General features: G+C 37.9%; 1 long non-coding RNA gene across 1 annotated transcript; it reads left to right on the top strand.

Annotated features, from left to right (window-relative positions):
- The first annotated feature begins 1,384 nt into the window (after positions 1-1,384).
- LOC116564435 lies at positions 1,385-18,589 on the top strand. Its single transcript, XR_004274892.1, has 3 exons — positions 1,385-1,397; positions 17,337-17,339; positions 18,379-18,589. It is a non-coding gene; the product is annotated as an uncharacterized LOC116564435 (long non-coding RNA).
- The last annotated feature ends 1,430 nt before the right edge of the window (positions 18,590-20,019 follow it).

Genomic DNA, 20,019 nt, shown 5'->3' with positions numbered 1-20,019 from the left:
AATTACTGTTAGCAAGATTGTTTCTTAACATACTTGACCCTTTCTTGATATGAATGTGCCTTAGATTAAATAAACTATTGCTAAGTGAGATTCCGCTTCTGATGGCATAAAGCTAAATAAGTTTGGGCAAAATAAGGGGACCCATAAAATATTTAACATGAACAGTATGAATACTCTTATTTGGGGCTAGGAGTTTGTCTTTACTCAGTGGACCTAAATAATAGGCCTCTTTACTTTTTTTAAGACCCTAGAGTTCACCTGATACAATTGGTTGATGTGATTGCATTAAGAAAGTGTAGGATAAGCCTTCAGCTCCCATATCCACCCCTTGCATATGTTAATTTCTCTAGGTACCTCTCAGAAACACAACCATTGTGCTTTGTGTTATGGGGGATGTGAAGTGGGACCGTCTGAGGAGTTTGCAGTCTAATTAGAGAAAATAGCAAAACATGATAAAAGTAGCTAAACCACTAGGAGTGGTAAATACCACAGAAGTAGTAACGATAGAGTTTATGAAAAGTTTCTACCTTTTTGTCAGAGAAACTTGAGAAAAAGATGGTATTTTAGTTCAATCAAATAGAATTAAAACAGGTTAAGGGGTGGACAAAGGGCACTGAGGAATTAAGAAACAAAAATGAAAAAATAATTTAGAAGTAAGCAAACCAATGAAATTAAGCTAAACATTGCATTCAACTAAGCTATCTGATATTTTGAGGAGGGAAACACAATTTTGAAAACTTAGTTTTTTCCTATTCTTTAAGCCAGCCCTTATGTATGTAGTATTTTTAAATTTCATAAGTTATATCTTAAATACTGACATCACCATTCTCTAAAATTTTATTTGTAATGTCTAATCCAGACGGTAGAGATGATGATACTTAAAAACGATATTCACTGCCAGGGATGGTGGCTAACGCCTGTAATCTAAGCATGCTGGGAGACCAAGGTGGGCGGATCACTAGATCAGGAGATCCAGACCATTGTGGCCAACATGGTGAAACCCTGTCTCTACTAAAAATACAAAAAAAAAAAAAAAAAAAGCTGGGCATTGTGGCGTATGTCTGTAGTCCCAGCCACTCAGGATGCTGAGGCAGGAGAATGGCTTGAACCCGGGAGGTGGAGGTTGCAATGAGCTGAGATCATGCCAGCCTGTTGACAGTGAGACTCCATCTCAAAACAACAACAACAACAACAAAACAAAAGTGATATTCGCAACCTGAAATCTGTATGAGGAGATGTTCAGTGAGTCTCTTTAAGTTATGTCAAGTAATTGAAAATGATTCTTCATATTATTAATGTTATATATATTAAAGTTAGACATATTAATGTTCTACACACATGTATGAGGGCTGGGTTTGTCAACTATGAAGACATAGAGTTATTAATCAGATTGACTAGTTGATGTTTGGTCTATGCTATGACTGAATCATATACAATCACCCAAATCAAAGAACAACCCTGGCATTAGGATGAAATAAGTTATAAAAATATATATATTTACATGGGATGTCTGAATCAGCTCATGGTAAACTGTCCTCTGTACCAAGTTGAATAAGTTTAAGGCTATCCAGCCATGCATATTCCTGGGAGAATATCCTTAGCTGAAGAGAGATGATAGTGTGGCATAACTTCACTACCAAGGCTTCACTACCATAGCTTCTGGGAAACTTTGATATCGCATTCATATCACTTTTCTGAAATTATCTTCCTGTAGCCATTACTCCTTGAAACAAAATGCCATAACAGCAAGATTTTGGGGCATTCTGTCACTACAGTAACCTTAAAAATGGAAATAAAATTGAACAGTGTTTGCATTTCACAAGAAATTCTACATTTCCCATGGGTCCACTAAGCTCAGGAAACATCTTCAGAGAGAAACCCTTCTCTTTTCTAGTACGAAGGATGTAAATTATAACAAATCAAATGGAGTGGGAATGACAAGGTCACTTAAAAGAACTTCTGTGATTAAATAGTCTATATTGAAATTGGATGGTGACAGATTTTAATAACTGACACCTTGAGTGAAAAGCTGTTTTTTTTTTCCTGTAAAATTTTTTTGAAAAGAAAGCATGTTAAAAGAACATAGCTTGGTGTCTCACCCACTCTTTAGAGAACACTAAAATAAGATGCACATTTATATATGAGAGGAGTTTATGCAGTTTTAGAACATAGAGTAATCTTAGAGATCATCTAGTTCAGCCATCTTGTTTTATAAATGTGGATACAGACCTAGAGGTCAAGATGAGATTTACGTTTAAGAAGGATTAGTCTGGTAGCATGGACAAGACACTGTGAGTATAGTCTTAGGGGTTGGTTTAGGTAAACCTGGGTCAGAATGGGTTGTTTCTCCAGTGGTTGGAAGTGCATGTCATGAGAAGAATGATTGTGGCTTGGAGCTCAGATTAAGACAAAAGAGGCAGAGACGGATAACGGTTCCAAAAAGCAATGAAAAAAGTTGTCACAGATAAGATAAGCAACCTTCTGGGAAATAGATTCCAAGGTTGGAATAAGTTACAGAATGAATGCCAGTGCCTACAAAGTAAGAATGCCAAGGACACAGTGTTTTATGACTTTCACCTATGACGTGAAAAAGGGCTTGGCCTATATAGTTTGGAAGTCCAGAGTTGGAATGCAAAGGATCAGTGCAAAGAAGATGAAATAGACTTGAGTGATATTCAGGCCGTGGAAAAGCCTGATAAACTCTCATTGGGCTATCTGGCTCATCCTTTTCTAGATTCATAGAAATCACACCTCACTGTTGTCACTTTCCTTGTGGGGGCAAAAATGCCCGCAAATGGTTATAGCTTTCTGAGAGCCCTTATAACAACCAAAAAGGAGTGTATGAACTTAGAAGTTGAACAAAGTGACATTTAATTCCTGACACTGATGTTGGCAAGACAAATGACCTTGGACAAATTATAAATCCTCTCTGAGTGTCAGTTTTTTTTAATCTGCAAAACAGAGATTACAGTACCCTTTGGTTCAAAAGGTTATTTTGAAATAATATATCTAAAATTCCAAGCAAAGAATATGCATTCAATAAATAATGTTTACTCTAATGCTAGATTTGTTTTAAAAATTATATCTTTTAGAGAATATATCCTAGTTTTGCTCTTCCTGAGAATAGCATGACTCATCCTCTAAATGTTGAACTTACAATTTGACTCTCAAAGGGATACCATTGTCTATAAGTTATTAGGGTATTTTACTGTATCCCTGTAAGTACATGGCTGTAAATTAGAGTGATCAGTCTAATCCTAGGATTTGGCAAATGCATTATTCTTTTATCAGCAGGGCTCTTAGTGAGAGTGGCAGGATGCAGCCAAATGCCTAGGCAGATAGGGGCAGGTCCCTGGTGAAACCCCACCTCCAAGCTGAAGACAGTTTAAAGCCTGAAAGCCAAGCTACAAGTGAAATCCTTGGACCAGATTGAGAACTCGTCTTCCTATTTGGTGCACTTTCCTCTGATTGATTCCCACCCTTCACCTATTTTACATATACCTCCTTTTTCCTATTTGGCTTTCTACACTGTTGTGCCCAACTTTGAGTGGTATCTTTGCTTTAACCTTTTTTGCATACTCACAAACCAATCAGCACACACTCCCCATTCTGAGTCCATAAAAGGCCCCAGACTCAGCCACACGGGGAACATTCTCACCTTCAGGTAGGAGGACCAACCTCATGTCCCGTCTCCACTGAAAGCTGTTCTCATTACTCAATAAAATTCTTCTCTGTCCTCCTCATTTTTCAATGTCCCATGTATCCTCATTCTTCTTGGGCATGGTACAACAGCTTGAGAACTGCTGAATGCAGGTACAAGTGCTAACACAAGCAAGCTGGGGCATGCCAGCGTGGTTGAGTGAGGCCTGGGTTGGGTGTTGTTGGCTGGGGATCCCTGGCTTGCAAAGTCACAGAGGAAAAAAAATCCTACATCATTAGTTTTTTCAATCCAATCACTCATAAGCACTTGATGACCAGATCCTCAGGGAATGCAAAAAACAACCAGAAAAGAAAAAGACAAGAAGCCATTTCCCAGTAAAAAACATTGGCATTAGTGAAACCTCCATGCAATGAGCCAGTCACCTCTAGTTTTTTCAGGAAAATTTATCCCTAGAAAACGAAATGTGAAGACAGTGATTATGATTGTATCTACACAGCAGCCCCATAGCATTCTGAAAACAGAGAAAAATTAAGAAAAAATTATTTGGTGATTATCCTAAAAGCTACGTATACATTTCAATGGATTCACAAACTTTCAGTTTTGCTCTTTTTCTTTTGTCTTACTTTTCTAGACTTGCTAGCTGAATAGATGGGCAATCCAAATGGTAATCTGTGTCATTGTGGACATAATAGAATGAAATCACTGAGCAATGAGAGCCCAGAGGAATTATTTAATGTAGCATTTCGATTTGTAAAGAAAGGAAATTAGGCCTGTAAAATTTCTCACTAAGATGAGATGTGGTGATTCCTAGATTTTTAGATTTCATTGGCCAGTACTTTATAAAAATTGAGAAGTGGGTGTAAATTGTTTTATTGTTGGTACTTGTTTGGGTCTGTCATCTAATATCACTATGTGTCCATTCTTGTGGCCACTAACTGCTGATTAGGTGTTTAGGAATTATTATTGTGTCACTGAATAAACTGAATTAAACCTCAGCAACAAACGGAAGCATTTTTCATGCAGTTGGAACTCACTGGAACATCTTTAAAGTTTATTCTAGCGTATGCTTAAACCGAGGGGGCAACTCACAATAGGCTATGTTGACCGAGAAGACAGTAATCTAGGGTAAAATAAATCTTGCATTAGAATACAAAATGATAATATCTATTAATACATCGTTATTCTTTTTTGAGACAGAGTCTCACTTCACCCAGGCTAAAGTGCAGTGGCACGATGTCAGCTCACTGCAACCACCACCTTCTGAGTTCAAGCCATTCTCATGCCTCAGTATTCCATGTAGCTGAAATTATAGCTGTATGCCACCATGTCTGGCTAATTTTTTTTTTTTTTTTTGTAGTAGAGATGGGCTTTTGACGTGTTGGCCAGGCTGGTCTCAAACTCCTGACCTCAAGTAATCCTCCCACCTTGGTCTCCCAAAGTGCTGGAATTATAGGTGTGAGCCCCTGTGCCTGGCTGCTGTGTTTGTTTTTATGGTTATGACTACAGCATTAAAGCCAGCTCTATGGATTTTGACAAGTCATATTACCTTTTTGAACCTAATATCTATCATGTATATTATGAAAGAAACCCTCATACAGATTAAACTATAAACTCTGGAAAATTCAAGACCCTATAGAGTGAAAAAGAGTAGGCAGATTGTGCAGAGATGTCAACCTTTGCATGAAGGAAACGACATAGCAGGAGTTTACTATATTTTGTTGCTTTTAGCCTGAGAGCAGGATGAAGGCAGTGCACACAGAGCAGCTAACACTTCTGTGGAAATCTTTGGTACTTCTGGCATAAAGAACCAAAAGACAGAATTGAGGCAACCACAGTTGAACTATACATTCATAGGGAAGACTGAAAACAGCCAGTCTACCAATAAAAGAACTGAACTGATATTTGAGTTGCCACCGAAGACAAAGTTTTATTTTACTTTGAGGCAAGTCAAGTTACTCACCAGAGCAACAAAAACAAGAATTAATAATCTTTGCAAGAACATAACATGATCCAGAGTCTCCATAAAAGCTCTCCTGATAGCCAGAATATAATTTAAAATTTAGAAATCTGGAAAGATACTAATTTTCAGGGAAGAAGACAAGTATTGAAGACTTATACCATTATGATAACTCAGATGTTGGGATTTGTAGACAAGGATTTTAAGGCAGTTTTTATAGCTGTACTCAATGTCATAAAGTAATATAAGCTCATAAAGAATGAAAAGATATGAAGGTGTTAATTCATTTGTTCAGATAGTCTGTAGCTATGTTTTTCAATGCCTTCTATGAAGAGACACAGTTCTTGTCTTCTTAGAGTGTATAGTAGTAGAATAATTAATGGGGTATAATGTCATTTTAGGTGTGTGGTTTGTTCTATAAAAGTATGGTTTCAAGAATAAGAAATGAAGGAGAATTCTTAATAAATACACAGATATCCAGACACTCTTTGTCGGGGTCACTACTAGTGTGGGTCTGTCCTGCAGACCTGACTCAGCGACGGATGAATTATAGACACTCAAACGCAGAATACAGTGGAAGAGTGAGCTGGGGTGTCTGGAACACTCATTCGAAGGATGAGTGTTCAAATTAATGGCAGCTGACTTTGGCCACCAGAAGCCTGTACTCCAGGCTTTTATTTAGTACATCAAAGGACAAGGGTCTTTGGATAAACACCATTAGAGGGTAATTAGCTTCTGTTTACCCCATGAGTAGAAGGCAGTTAGGCACACTTCACTCCGATGATCAAAAGTTTTGCTAGCGGAGGTGGGGTAAACAGACTTATGTGGAGAAAGTTCTTTCACAATTTCTAGTATTTACTGTCCTAATGCCTTACGGTACGAGCTGGTACAACTCATTTAATTATTACAAGCTATGTAAACCTTTGGCCTTCCAAAAAGATTTGTGACTATTCCTTAAAGCTTTTTCTAATATTTTTCCTTTAATATTTTTGCTGCCACCCTGAGTGAACCCCTACAACTCTTGCTTTATACAACAGGGACCAAATTGAACTAAGCCTGCAGATACTGATTTGACTTCAAAATGTCTACACGCATGGTCCATAAAGCCAATGAATTGATAAAGTTAGGCCCTAACACGTATTGATCATGATCATGATCATCATCACAGCAATAATATTAACAACTGATAATAGTAACTAGGTGCAATTACTATTGTAGCTGGTGTTAATTACTTTTGCAACAACCTAATAACAGATAGTAGTAATAGTTCATGTTTATATGTTACTTTTACAAAGTGGCTTACACATTTTATTACAAAATTTGAGCCTCCAAGCCACCCTGTAAAATAGAGCAGCAATTATTCACATTCTGAGAGTGCATGCAGAAGTAAAAATAGGGAAGGCATTTTCATATGTATTTTTTTACTTGCAAAAACAAATAAGTAAATTGCAAGCATTCACTCAAATCTCTATTTCTAGTGAGCTATCAGTAGTGATCTAAATTTTATAGGAGGAAAACAAGCTTCACCTGCCATGAAATCAACAATGAACATTTGGGATTATCAAAGCTTTCTGGTAACTGTCTTTTTTCCAGAAACCTATCTTAAGAATGAGTTCCTCACTGATAATTAGAGAGTGAAATGCACCCAGCTTCACATTTCAATGCTCCGTCCCAATTAGAATGGCATTCGAGTGAAAGTGTAGCTATATAATTGTATGAAGAATAGATCTAATTTTCTCAATGTCACTGCAATATCACCTTCCAGGACTAACAGCACTGAATGATTACGCATATCATTTGGTAATTGTGTTTTTATCCATTCTACACTGGGAGCTGATTTTTAAAAGTGGACATGCAATTAGATTATAAATGAACACATATCAACCAGTCCTCAAAGACAGCAGTATGTCAGCATTAAAACAGCTGCATTTTTAACTACTGTCAATGTCAGTGTTTGTGGCTTGTCAACACTCAGCAGTGATAGACATGGGTATTCTGAGTTTCACCTTTAATAACAAAAAGGAAAGCGATGGAGAACTGAAAACTCAGGGAGCGTGGCCTTCACAAACCAAGAGCTTTGCTGGCTGTTGGATATAACTTAAAAACATGCTGTGATAGAGAATCAAGATTAAATGCCCACCATTCCTGTGAGATGTTACTTTTTGAGAGCTGCAGAGAATGTGTATTGGTAGAGAGGAGCCTATCACTCTGTGTCTCACAGGATAAAAAGCAGAGAATCCCGAGGGAAAAAACAGAGCTCTGAAGTGCCAATTAATCATAGCATACATTGTTGAAAATATTTCAGGTCAGAAGTGGAAATTTATACAGCCATCTGCATTTAAATTGTAGTTTAGAAAAGTAAGATGTATAGAAGGAGGTGAAGTTGAGGCTGTAAGTTATGGCTTCAAGACCTCCTGAATACTACTGAACTCACTAATGCACAATCATAAATTTTAATAAATACAATGATTTGGTGTGCAGTTGAATTCGCATTATCATACTAACCAAAGGCAAATTTGTAGACCAATTCTGATACTTGGACTTGGTTGGGAGCAATCTCGGGACATTTAAATGAGGGTATTTTTCACATGGGACAAATGATGACAAATAATTTTGATTTCCCTGTGCTAATAGTATAGCAATTAACAACCACACTCTCCCTCATTATGATAGAGTATTCACTCCATGACATGAAAATGTCTGTCAAAAACTCTGTTCTCTTTGACAGAGTTGTTAATGGAGCCTGATGAAATGCATCATTCCTAGATAAGACCTCAGCCAGAAATCAAAGTCTGTAGGATCTCATAGGTTTTCCAGGGTTACTGGACTTTCTTTAAAGTTTCAAACATCAGCATGTAGATGGGCTGTGACTGCATCTGCAGATGCAAAATGCATGCCTTGGATTATTGCCTTAGACTGTCTTACCTCCAATACTCAAGCAGTCCTGGAGTGTGTAGAAAGGGGATGTCTTATTGCCCTGGATGTCGTGAGTGGGGTCAAGAGAAGCCAATCAAAAGCCTGCATCTGAAGAGAATTGTAAATTAACTCTAGAGTGATTATCAATTCAGATTATCACTCCATTGGCCTCAGATTGAACAGACAAAATATGAGAACATTGTATGAAAATGGCAAAATTGACTGTTGGGGAATTTGAAGCAAAAGTTTGGAGGGAGAGCCTGAGAAATTCCTTAAGTGGAAAGAATAGGTGAAGCCATTTACTTCACTTTGGAATTCCTTCCTCACTGTTTATCTTGCTTTAGCACTCAATTTGGTTGGTTTACAGTTGGTTACATCAAGAATGGTCTCATCTGATAGACTGTGTATGTCTTAAAGCAAGAATTATTAATATTTTTGGGTAGCCATAAGTGGACATGGGCTAGGCCAAAAGTAGGGGCTCAGTGAAAACTTAGAAAGCCTCCTTTTAAAATTAGATGATTGTTTTCTGCTATACTTAGATATGACCAGACTTCTTAGCTAGAACTATGATGTAAGTTATTCCTGCCTCTCACTTTTTATCTCAACTTGCCGTCTACTGTGATCAATATGCCTTAGCTAAAATAGCTTTTTTTTCCAGTTTTCTCAATATCCCAAGCTTTTTGCAAACAATTTCTTTTGCCCAGGTTTTCCTTTTCTTTCTTTCTTCATATGACTTTATTTATTTATTTATTTATTGGTTTTATTTTTTCCTACCTTTCAGTTCTCAGCTTAAATAATTCCTTAGAAAGGTTTTCTAAGCTATGGAAGTATTATTTTAGGCTATGAAAGTGTTATTCTCTTTCACAGCATCCAGTTTTTACCCATTTGGAGTGATCAACCATTCCTGTTTGCCCAGGGCTGGGGGAGCTTTCTGGGATGCAGGTCTTTCAGTACTAAATCTAGGATAGCAATATGCAAACCAGGACGACTGTTATTCTAATCATAGAACTTACTTAATTTGAACTATATTTAATTATATTTTTGTTTATTTACTTGTGGAATATCTATCTCTTCCATTAGGCATTAAGGTCCATGGAGTGGGAGACCATGTCGTTTTTTGCTCACATTTTATACCTTATATTTCTCTTAGGGCCAGATACTTAGTGGGTACTCAATAAATGTTGAATGAATAAATAATAAATAAATGAATCAACAAACTAGATGCTGGGAGTTCAGAACAGTAAATTTACATTTGGAGTCAACTACACAAAGTTGTAGTTGTAGGAGGTAGAGAGTTCTTTGAGTTCTATAAAGACACAGAAAGAGACACAGATGCTTTGTTGCTATATATAGGTGGTGGGAAGAGGGGACTCGGAGGGCGAATAGGGATTGCCTTAAAGCAAATAATTATTGCTTTAAGACATACACAGTCTATCAGATGAGACCATTCTTCATGTAACAAACCAACGTAATACAGGGGATTGAGTGCTAAAGTAAGTTAAAGAGTGAGGAAGAAATTCTGTAGTGAAGGGATCATTTATTTATTATTAATTCATTCAGTATTTATTGAGTACCTAGTAAGTGCCAGGCTCTATGAGAGATAATAGGGTGCAAAATGTGAGCGAGAAAAGACATAGTCCCCTACTCCATGGACCCTTAATGCCTAATGGAACAGATAGATATTCCACAAGCAAACAAAAATAGAGTTAATTATAGTTCAAATTAAGTGATAGGATAACTGAAATAGATTATGCCACAGAAACCAAAGAAGTAATCTCAAAAATGAGTTTGCTTCTAGTTTATTTTATTCCTACCCAAAGATTTAGGGAACATGCATTTTAAGGGCATTCTTCTGAGTGCCGGTTAAGGATTTATAAAGAAGTTATGATGACCATATGGGATATCTAGTTGGAGACAATTAATTTCCTACAGAAAGAAATATTTGACAATTGTGCTAAGCAGTGATTTACAACGGAAGTTGAAGATAAAAGGAGTTGAAGTGGAGAAATCCTGTTTATTCATCATCCAACCATTCATACCTCCAACTAACTGTAATATAACACATCAGAGGCAATAGGAGAGTAGTAACTATGTACATCTTGACATTTATTACACCAAAAACATATTCCCAAATATGCGAAAGTTACTATACATGAGATAATTTTGGGTTATTGTAGAAAAAGAAAAGGCTGGAGATAAAACACAGTTCCTAGATTTATAGCACTATCAGCACATATCTGATCTGTGATGCTTTCTTCCTGCAGGGCACTGGGTCCTAGTGAGAGTAGCGAGGCTGTATGGAACCTTAAATACCCCATAAGCCATTGTTTCGCAAAGTGCAGCCATTGGAAAACTCTTCCAAAAGATGCCCCGAAAAAATAGCTACATGGTAAAAACCACTTGGAAAATGTAGCATTGCATTTCCAGATTCATAATACATATAACGATAAGGATGGCGTTTTAAGACACTTACCTAATTTTTTATCCTGTAGCTTCTAATTTCTCCCATGGAATTATGTCCTCTTCTCACTGTCTCAGGGAGAGTTATGAAGAACGGAAAGCAGAAAAAAGAGGGAGGAATGTTTGGAGTTATTGTCAAAATGTGAAAGGAGACTAATTTCCTTGTGAATTTCTTGATGCTCCAGAAGGTGGTGAAAGGTAGTGAACACATTTAGAGAAGTCTGGAGGTCTTAGAAGAAAACAAGCCTGTGGTCTATTCCCTGAATAGAGATGATGTGATGGTAGGACCACTAAGAAGGAATGGCTGTGGGTATGTTCAGGTAGATGAGACCATGTAGAATCTTGCAAGCATTGCACAGAGCATCATGGAACCAACCATGTAGACTAGAGGCTGGCAAACGGCAGCTTGCAGGTTAAATCCAGCCCACAATGTCTTTTTCTGCAGGACACAAACTTAGGTTAGTTTTTACATCTTAAAATGGCTTTTAAAAGTTTTGTTCATATTACATATTGTGTATAGCTACTTGTACAAAACAATGCTAGAACTGAGAAGTAGCAGATAGCTACAACAGTGCAAATGGCCTGCTGAGCCTAAACTATTTTCTGTTTTGTCCTTTACAGTGAAAGCTTGCTTATCCTTAATGTAGACCACTCTAGAAACAAACCCTGTGGACTGATGACTTAGGACAAGGTAGACTATTCATATCTGTGAAGATTCTAGAACCATGACCCCAATATTACTGAAGAGAAGATTCTCATCAGTTTGACAGGTTGAGATCTAGATAGCATAATTTTATTATGCATCAAATTTGTGACTGAGATTCATATCCATGAAACATTTAGAGATAATATAGGCTCTTGGAAGTCCTGCTGTCAATAGACATATTAAACTAGTGTTTTCCAAAGTTACTTACTCATTATTTCTTTTGTTACACCTATTAATGTCTCATGAAAGTTGTTTTCTTAAGAATGCACTTTGGAAAATGCAACTGCAGTCCAGTCTTCTCATTTTATAGTGGAAAAGGCTAAGAATCAAAGGCAGGTAACTTGGACAATGTCATACAACTGGTAAATAGAACGTGAACCCAGTATACTCTGACTCTAATGCTTCCCCTAGTATATTTTTAAACCTCTACAAAGAATTTTGATTTAATCAAAAATCTGTAACTACAAAGTTACAGTTAGAAGGAATAACTTCTCTGCTCTATTGCATAGTAGGGTGACTATAGTTAACAGTAATGTATATACGTATAATAATAGCTAGAAGAGAGGATTTTGAATGTTCTCAACACAGGAAATGGTAAATGTTTGAGATGATGGATTTGTCAATTACCCTGATTTGATCATTGTACAATGTATACATATATTAAAATATTATATGTACCCCATAAATATGTACAATTATGATGTGTCAGTTAAAAACTGTCAAAATCAAATATTTGAAAAATGCAGTAGTGATTTTTGGAGTGATTTGATGGGGTTGTTGACTGGCAAATCAAAGCTATGTGGTTTTCACAGAATGCATCAAAACGAAACAGTAGCAGGATTTAGATTCCACAGTTTGCAACTTTTTAGAAACCTTTTTGGATAAATTGATTAGTCAATTCAATGTAAAACGAAGTTCTGCAAAACAATACATAGGATTGAATTTTTATGGAATTGACCATCTGCTTAAACTGTCAGGCCAATTCGAATTGTGTCTAGAGAACAGTCCAAAATAATTTTTGAGAGGAAACACAAAAGTTTTTTAAAGCAAGGAAAAAATTAAATTTTCTGATGGAGTGGAAAGGTATGGATTTAGTCAATCTCTGCCTTCAAAGTGGTCCCTTTGCTGAAATTGGCAAATTGGTTACTTTCATCAGTTTCAGCCTCTGTCAGTTTCAGCAGCCTAGAATAGTCACAAAAGCACATAAATTTCAGCCCTAGAAGCTTTTCTCTTCTGAAACTGACAGAAAGAAAAAGAAGGAAAGCCAAAATGTCAGGTTCTCTGGAGGCTTTGGGAAGCACTTGATATTGAGTGACCTATTTAGCAGGCCTGGCATTCCAGAACCCTGCTACTGCTGGCGTGATACATTGGCTCCGTACCAAGTTGCTATCCCTAGGATCCTATAATGAAGGCTGTTCCAATGGGGCCACACATCCTCAAACTTAGGTCTTAAAGTCAAGTAGAGTTCAGAGTCAAATTGGCATAGTACAAACTGAGATGGTTTCAGAATTTGAAATGAAAGTTCTGAGGCCACCACTTAACAGACAGTGAAATCATTTAACTTCTTGAGACTCTTTTATGATCTGTGAAATGCAGTTGGTCATATTTGTGCTGCTTCCTAATGATAATGGTTAGCATTTGTTGAGCATTGTATTTGTATACATTATCTTATTTATTCTTTGGTCAACCTAATAAGATAATTTTAGAAGAGAAAACTAAGGGACAGGTTAAGTAATTACCTGTGTGACATGGCTAGTAAGTGCTCAAAGATTTAATAAGGTTCAAGTAAAATAATATTAAGTCATTCTGAAAACTATGAGGAGCTTTGAAGTTTAGGTGTTACTATCATTGGTAGCATGATTCCCACCAGATTCATAGTATCCACTGTTTTACTTCAACACTTAAAATATGTTATCACTACTTGCCTGTGAATAGCCACTGCACTCAAACCTGGGCAACATAGCAGGACTCTCTCTGTCTCTTAAAACATACTTTATCATTGTCATGTAATCCTGTGTAGTCAACACACTTATATTTGATTTAAGTAGGGACATGAATAAAAGAGGAATCTGATCTGAATAAAATGTGCTGCAGTATAAAATGTAGATGTTCATTCCAAACATATGTGATAAGAACCACAAGACATCCAAGGATAATTTTAAACTTTCTTGGTATGGTCTTTGAGTAGGCTAAACCCCACTGCAGTTTGACTAAAATATTCAGATTTCCATCATCTCTTGATGAAAGTGATTTCAAACCAAGGCTACAAATACCTGGCTATTGTCTTTGAATTGCTAAATGTCATTAGATGCCCTTCAGTGATATCTATCCTATCGTTGTCAATTTAGATGTATTTTCTTCTTCCTCCTTTAAAAAAACATTTAGTGTAGAATTGTTTAGGCATCTCGAGGAGTCGAAGGCTTTTATAGAGGGTGCTAAAGAAGACATACAAAAATAGAGAGGTGCTGAAGATTGTTCCTCATCCTTTGGGTCCTCCCTTGGTCTCCTTTCTCCTTTTTTTCCCCACATTATTCATCTCTTTCTTTTATTCCGTTTTTTTTTTTCTTTCCACAAATATTTACTGAGCTTTTATCAAGGGACCAGTATTTTGCTAAGTGCTGAATATACAATAGTAAGCAAGATATATCCATCTTTTTCCTCCTCGTATCAAAATTTAGTGGGGTTTGACAGATATTAAATGAAAACTATTTATACATAACAATGTGATAAGTGCTATGCAGAAAAAAATACAGGAGATATTGAGGTAGAATTATATGTCCCCCATCTATTTTACGGTGAGAAAGGCAAAATTGAGTCCTTTTATTGCTAACACTCCTTTGATGTGTACGAAATTTTTGGTTTTTCATCATAAATGCCAATCTATGCTCATCTCCTTTCCTTTGATCACTACACATAATGAGTGGGATAGCCAGCCCTGGCTTTTCAGTTCAGATTGGTAAATGGAAAGAAAGCAAAAAGCTTACCATTTCTTAATCCAGTTGTCTTAGCAAAGCTAATAAACAGTTTGGCAATTCAATTAGTTTACTGGACAAAGATCTGGAAAGAGCTAATCTTATCAACTGTATAAATTTTTATTTTAACCTATTTCTATTTCAGTCTCATTTTGAGCTTTTGCAGGTGACCATATTGCAAAATTGGAACATAAGCTCAAGATTAAAAAGGAAAGAAAAAAATGGGAAGAAAAAAAAGGAAAGAAAGGAAACCAGCCTGACACATCACAAAGCCTCACAGTATCTGGGTTTACCACATCTAATGTGTTATGTTTATCTAAACTGACCCACCAATTCAGGTGGCTGCTTCATAGTTAGGATTTTCTTTTCTCTGAAAGCAGAGAGGTGAGCATACTCTCAGGCCTTTCCAAGACTCTCATTTGTTTGAAAGCTAATTTGTTACCTTGAGAATTCTCAACAGTGTCCCCATCCATCCCCCACACTGAGAACCTGTGGCCCTTGGTCACCATAATGTATTCATAGCATCTGTAGTCAAATAATTTATTCATAGACTGAAATCACTAATCCCAGTTTGGGGTGGAGAAGCGTTTACTTGGTCACTCACACTCTGTTAAGCTGAGGCATTGAAGAGAGAGTCGCTCACAGCTGTCCTTCCCAATATAACTTTTGGAGCCGTGCACTGTAAGCCATTTTATCAAAGAGCCACGGGTAGCAGTCTGCGAGGACGTATTGGGAATCAGCTAATGGACAGAAAGTACCTGCTCCAACACATTAATTCCCTTCCCTGTCAGCCTGCATCATTGTAGAGCATGCATGATGGGAAGCGAGGTCCCGTCACACCACGGCACCTGCTGCTTCTCCATCTGCCAGGCACAATAGCTCCTTTGATTGCCCATTTTTTAGCCTGATGGCTTATTTCTTTTCTCTTTGTAAAGTTTTACATTTTTTATTGTGATTTTAATAGTCATTTAAAAAATGTTCTCATCCCTGTTGGGCACACCAAGGATGTTGATAAAAGAATAACATAAATAATATTCTAAACCATGCCCAAATTGAGATCGCTCCAAGAGCTGCATTTCACTGTTTAGTCTGATAAAGTTGTCATGGCGATAATGTCCCCAGGGAATAAAAATGCCATGTGCATGGTTGATGAAAGGAAATCGCTCAGATGGCACATAAACTGGTAAATATTGAGCCTACGGATGATTATACTGGCCATATTTTTTGTTTTGCCTTTGTTTTCTGTTCAGCTTTTTTTCTTTTTTTAGGTATGCTATGCTCAGTTATTGGAAAAATAGTCTGATAATTCACATTTCCCTCTCTCTCTCTCTTTATTTGAAGATTTATATTGTTAAAATCCCTTGGGATAAATATTGGCAGTGCTCCCAAACTGCCCTTTGGATTCTGTCTAAAGCTGCTGATTTGGCTGGATTAGTCAAAGCAGCAGATCATTATCACATATTGAACATCTGTCAAAAATGGCACTAACAATTATCAGATACATTTTCTATCATGAATATTTGGATTTGCGTTACTTGAGAAGAAGTTTCTACCAATGCAAGTTGATAGTACTATCTACTTTTACTTAAGACAGTAAACAAAATGAGAACTCTCTTTAGTTAATGCAAGGATAAAAACGGTAGCCCTGCTCTATTTGGGTAATTTAAATGAGGGTAGGTTGAAGTTACAGCTTACTGAAGGGTCAGAGATAACCCATCTTTTTTTAGTGTCAGGCAAATGGAGAGACAAATGAGTTATTTAGGGAAGGAAATGTGAGCCCTGGTGTTGACTGGAATCTGGATTATTTTTTTTCATAAAGAGTGTGTGAAATTATCTGTAGGAGGGAATGTCTTGTGATCTGTATGTTTATATCTGACACTCAATTTACCGATGAAACAGCAGGATGCTGGAATACATGGTAAGAAGATCTCACAGGCTATGGAAATGAGAAGAAAAATAGCATACAAATGTCTGTGAGAGAAGTATGGAAAAACACTCCTGAAAATACTTATTTGTGTAGATATAGGTTATTAACCATGCACCAGGGCATTAATCCTGTAACTATGAACCTATCTAAGCTATACGGCGTAAAGTCCAGTAAGATGCGACTGTCGGTCAGGGCTTAGAAGTAAGCTGGAATATAGCACCCATACCTGTGGATAAAACAACAGCAATCGACACCTCAAAGGCTCCCTAAAGCTCCAGACCTTGAAATTGAAGAATTTCTAGAAAAAAGATGTTAAAATAGCCGAAGAAATGGAAAAACCTAGTACGGGCAAAGGCATAATTGTTCATTTTGTAAATGTTTACTGTTTAGCCACTGAGTTTTTAGATACTAGGTGCTGTAAGAAGAGGCAAAAAGGAATACAACTGTACCTTAACCCAAAAGAGGCTTACACTTAAACAGAGAAAAGTCTTATATATACCTAAATAATGCGTGGGATTAAATAAAGGAGCTGGAAACAAATCCTGTGCGTTGAGCTAACTCCAGGTTTTTTAGAGTAGGGCAGTCAATGATAATGAACTGTCACACAGGTTTTGTCAATCTAAGCCATGTCTGCCCTGGACTGGAGGTGGCAAGGTACGGTTAAGCGAAAACTTGAACCATGTGAAAAGTCAGAGGCCAAGAAGGGACGTGATAAAAATTTATAAAAACAAGTGGAGTGAGTGAGCACAAACATTTTTCTTAAATAGAAAGTGCTAGAAATAGGAAAGTTGCCTTTGAGCTATACATAAACACCCTCCTCAAATGTAAAGAAGGGATGGAGGGAGAGAAGGAGGAAGGAAAGGGAGAGAGAGAGGGAGGGAGGGAGGAAGGAAGGAATTTTGCTTTCCATTTTTCCCGTCTTAGGGTACTGGTTACTCTAAGTTGGTGTGAATTGGTTATGTTGTAAGTCTGAAAATTATAAACATGTCTACATAAATTCAGGGATGGCAGGTCCACATGCATTATTGAAAGAATCCAAGGTACAGAGGGGTAGGATACTCTAGTGCAAAAAGCACTGGTTTGAGAGTCAGCAAATTTAGGATTGAATCTGCCTTCATCAAGAACTGTTTTGACTGACTTTGAGCAACTCAGTTTTCTCATCTGCAGAAAAAGAGAGAAAATGCCTCTTTTACAGGATGATTAAAGGAAAGGGGGACAGTAGACATAAACGACTTAATAAACTTCTCAGTAGCAAACACACACTTGCCTTGAGACTGAATACAGAAAGTTTGACATTATCTTCCCACTAAACTCATCCCATTATCTTGCCTGTTAAATCCCACTTTTAAATTTATAAACAGTGCTTTTGGTGAAGAGTAGAGGGCATGCAAATGGACACCAAGGTAGAACTTATACCTAGCCACAGTGTGGTACTGCTCTCTGGCCCTCGTTTTGACTTCAGAGTTTAGTGAAAATCCATGCCCTATGCAGTGACTTGGGTACAAAACCAGCAGGGGGAAGAACCCTTAGCCGCAGCCTTTTATATGCAGAAAGCAGGCAGGCTTTTTGTCTTCCATGAGACTTGGATAGATTGTAAGGCCAATAGAAGATTTCCCTTCTGGTTTTCCCTATTTTTAAAGGCAAATTATTTATGTGTAACAATTTGACAAGGTTATATATTGTATCAAGATAAAATAATATTTAAAACTCCTGAACTGTGGAAAAGAACTAGAATGGTCTCTAATGGACAAAGATATCGTTGTACCAGAGCGAGCAAAGAAAATCAATACCAACACAAAAGTATGCCAAATTGCAGGGTCTTTATTGCCGGTGGCCACGGAGGACTCATGTCTCTTCAACCTGTGGCCCCCAGCTCAGGCGGAGTAAGGTATTTAAGCTGCAAAACCACATCCTTGTTTCGGGGGGCTCCGGGGTTGTGCAAGGCAAGCTGTTTGTACAGAAGCTAAAGTCAGCAGTTCGTTGCAAGGGAAGGGGGCAGCAGTGGAAACTTTTAACCTTAGAAAATAACACTTCCGAGAATTACAATATAATAACGGTTCTGAGAACTACACGTCCGCCCAGGGCCCAGGTGGCTTTTCTATAAGTTGGCGGTGCTTAAGGTTTTTGTTGTTGTGGTTGTTATTTTTTGTCCCTATCTCATTCCCCCTGTTATTTAGTTCATGAGTCAAATCATTGATTCTTCGATTACAACTGTTGGGTCAGTTTGGTTTAATGGGTCATACTGGGATCTTAGGATCGTTAGTTTTACAGAATTAATTCTTGACTGGATTATCTTGAGCAGTTGGTTTAAGAGGCAAGAGCCAAACACAACTCCTAGGAACAGTAGGACCTTATTGTCCATTGTAGATATTTTCACGGTACGGGGTCAGAGAAATTGTTGAACTGATAAGTGGAAATGCAGTTAGTAAGACCGAAAGTGCAGGCTAGCCAAGATGAGTTTGGGGCAGTGTAGTAGAGAGTTGTCCCATTACAGCTCAAGGGAAGGGTTTTATTACAGTGTCTGTATGGGGAGTGAGTGAGGGTGTAATTAGGGGAATGATAACATTCACCCTTTCCTCCTAGATCTCCCAGGGTCAGGTGGAACTTGGTTTCAGAACAGGGGATGTTCCAGGGGGTTATAGGCAACTGTGCTGCTAAGCCTGTGTAAAAAGGTGGCTGCGGGTTAAAGTATAACCAATAGTCTGCACCCAAGTTCAGGTTGGACTGGTTAAGTATGTGGTGTGTTGAAGACAGCGTATCTAGGAGTTTAAATCTTCTACGGTAAAAGTCGCCGCTGATGGGGATGTGGTGGAAGGGTGAGGTTAGGAGAAGGAAGGGTAGGAGAAGGGACTTTGAGGGTTTTGGGGGTCATGACTTTGGCAATTTGTCCTGTAGGGCGGTTGGGTCGTGGTGGGGCCATGTGCTAGATGGCAAAAATATTTCCCCAGTCCCATCCTGACACATATAGTCTGATGCCCCAGGTAATTCCTGTGTTCCATCTACTGTCAGAGTATAGTTACTTTGGGTGGGTTACAAGTGCCAGTGGCAGAACATGGGTTTGGGGAGGACGCTCGTTGGAAGGAGAGGAAGGAGTCTATGTTTTTGGTGTATCCAGATATAGTGAAGATGGTCTCACATCCCCAGTGAGGGCAAAGGTACTCATTCAAGCTTTTACAGTTCCATTTCTGTTGGCTGGTAGAGCCTGGGCATAGGTCAAGACCCTTTCCCTGGAGGACTTCTTCCTGCTGTGTACTACCACAGGCCCAACTGTTTTTCTTTATTTTAGGTGAAATGGTAGCTCTTGCATGAAGCATGGTAGGGAGTGACTTAGATGGGGGTTTTTCATCTTGGGGCCTACGATATCGCAAAGATCTAGGAAGAAGGTTAGGGGCTTTTTGGGGAGTGCTCAAGGGTAGAGTT

Source organism: Sapajus apella, unplaced genomic scaffold (genome assembly GCF_009761245.1).
Source record: "Sapajus apella isolate SASKATOON/1434 unplaced genomic scaffold, GSC_monkey_1.0 scaffold37, whole genome shotgun sequence".
NCBI lineage: Eukaryota > Metazoa > Chordata > Mammalia > Primates > Cebidae > Sapajus > Sapajus apella.
Note: the sequence above shows the minus strand (reverse complement) of the source record. Positions and strands in the feature narration are given on the sequence as shown.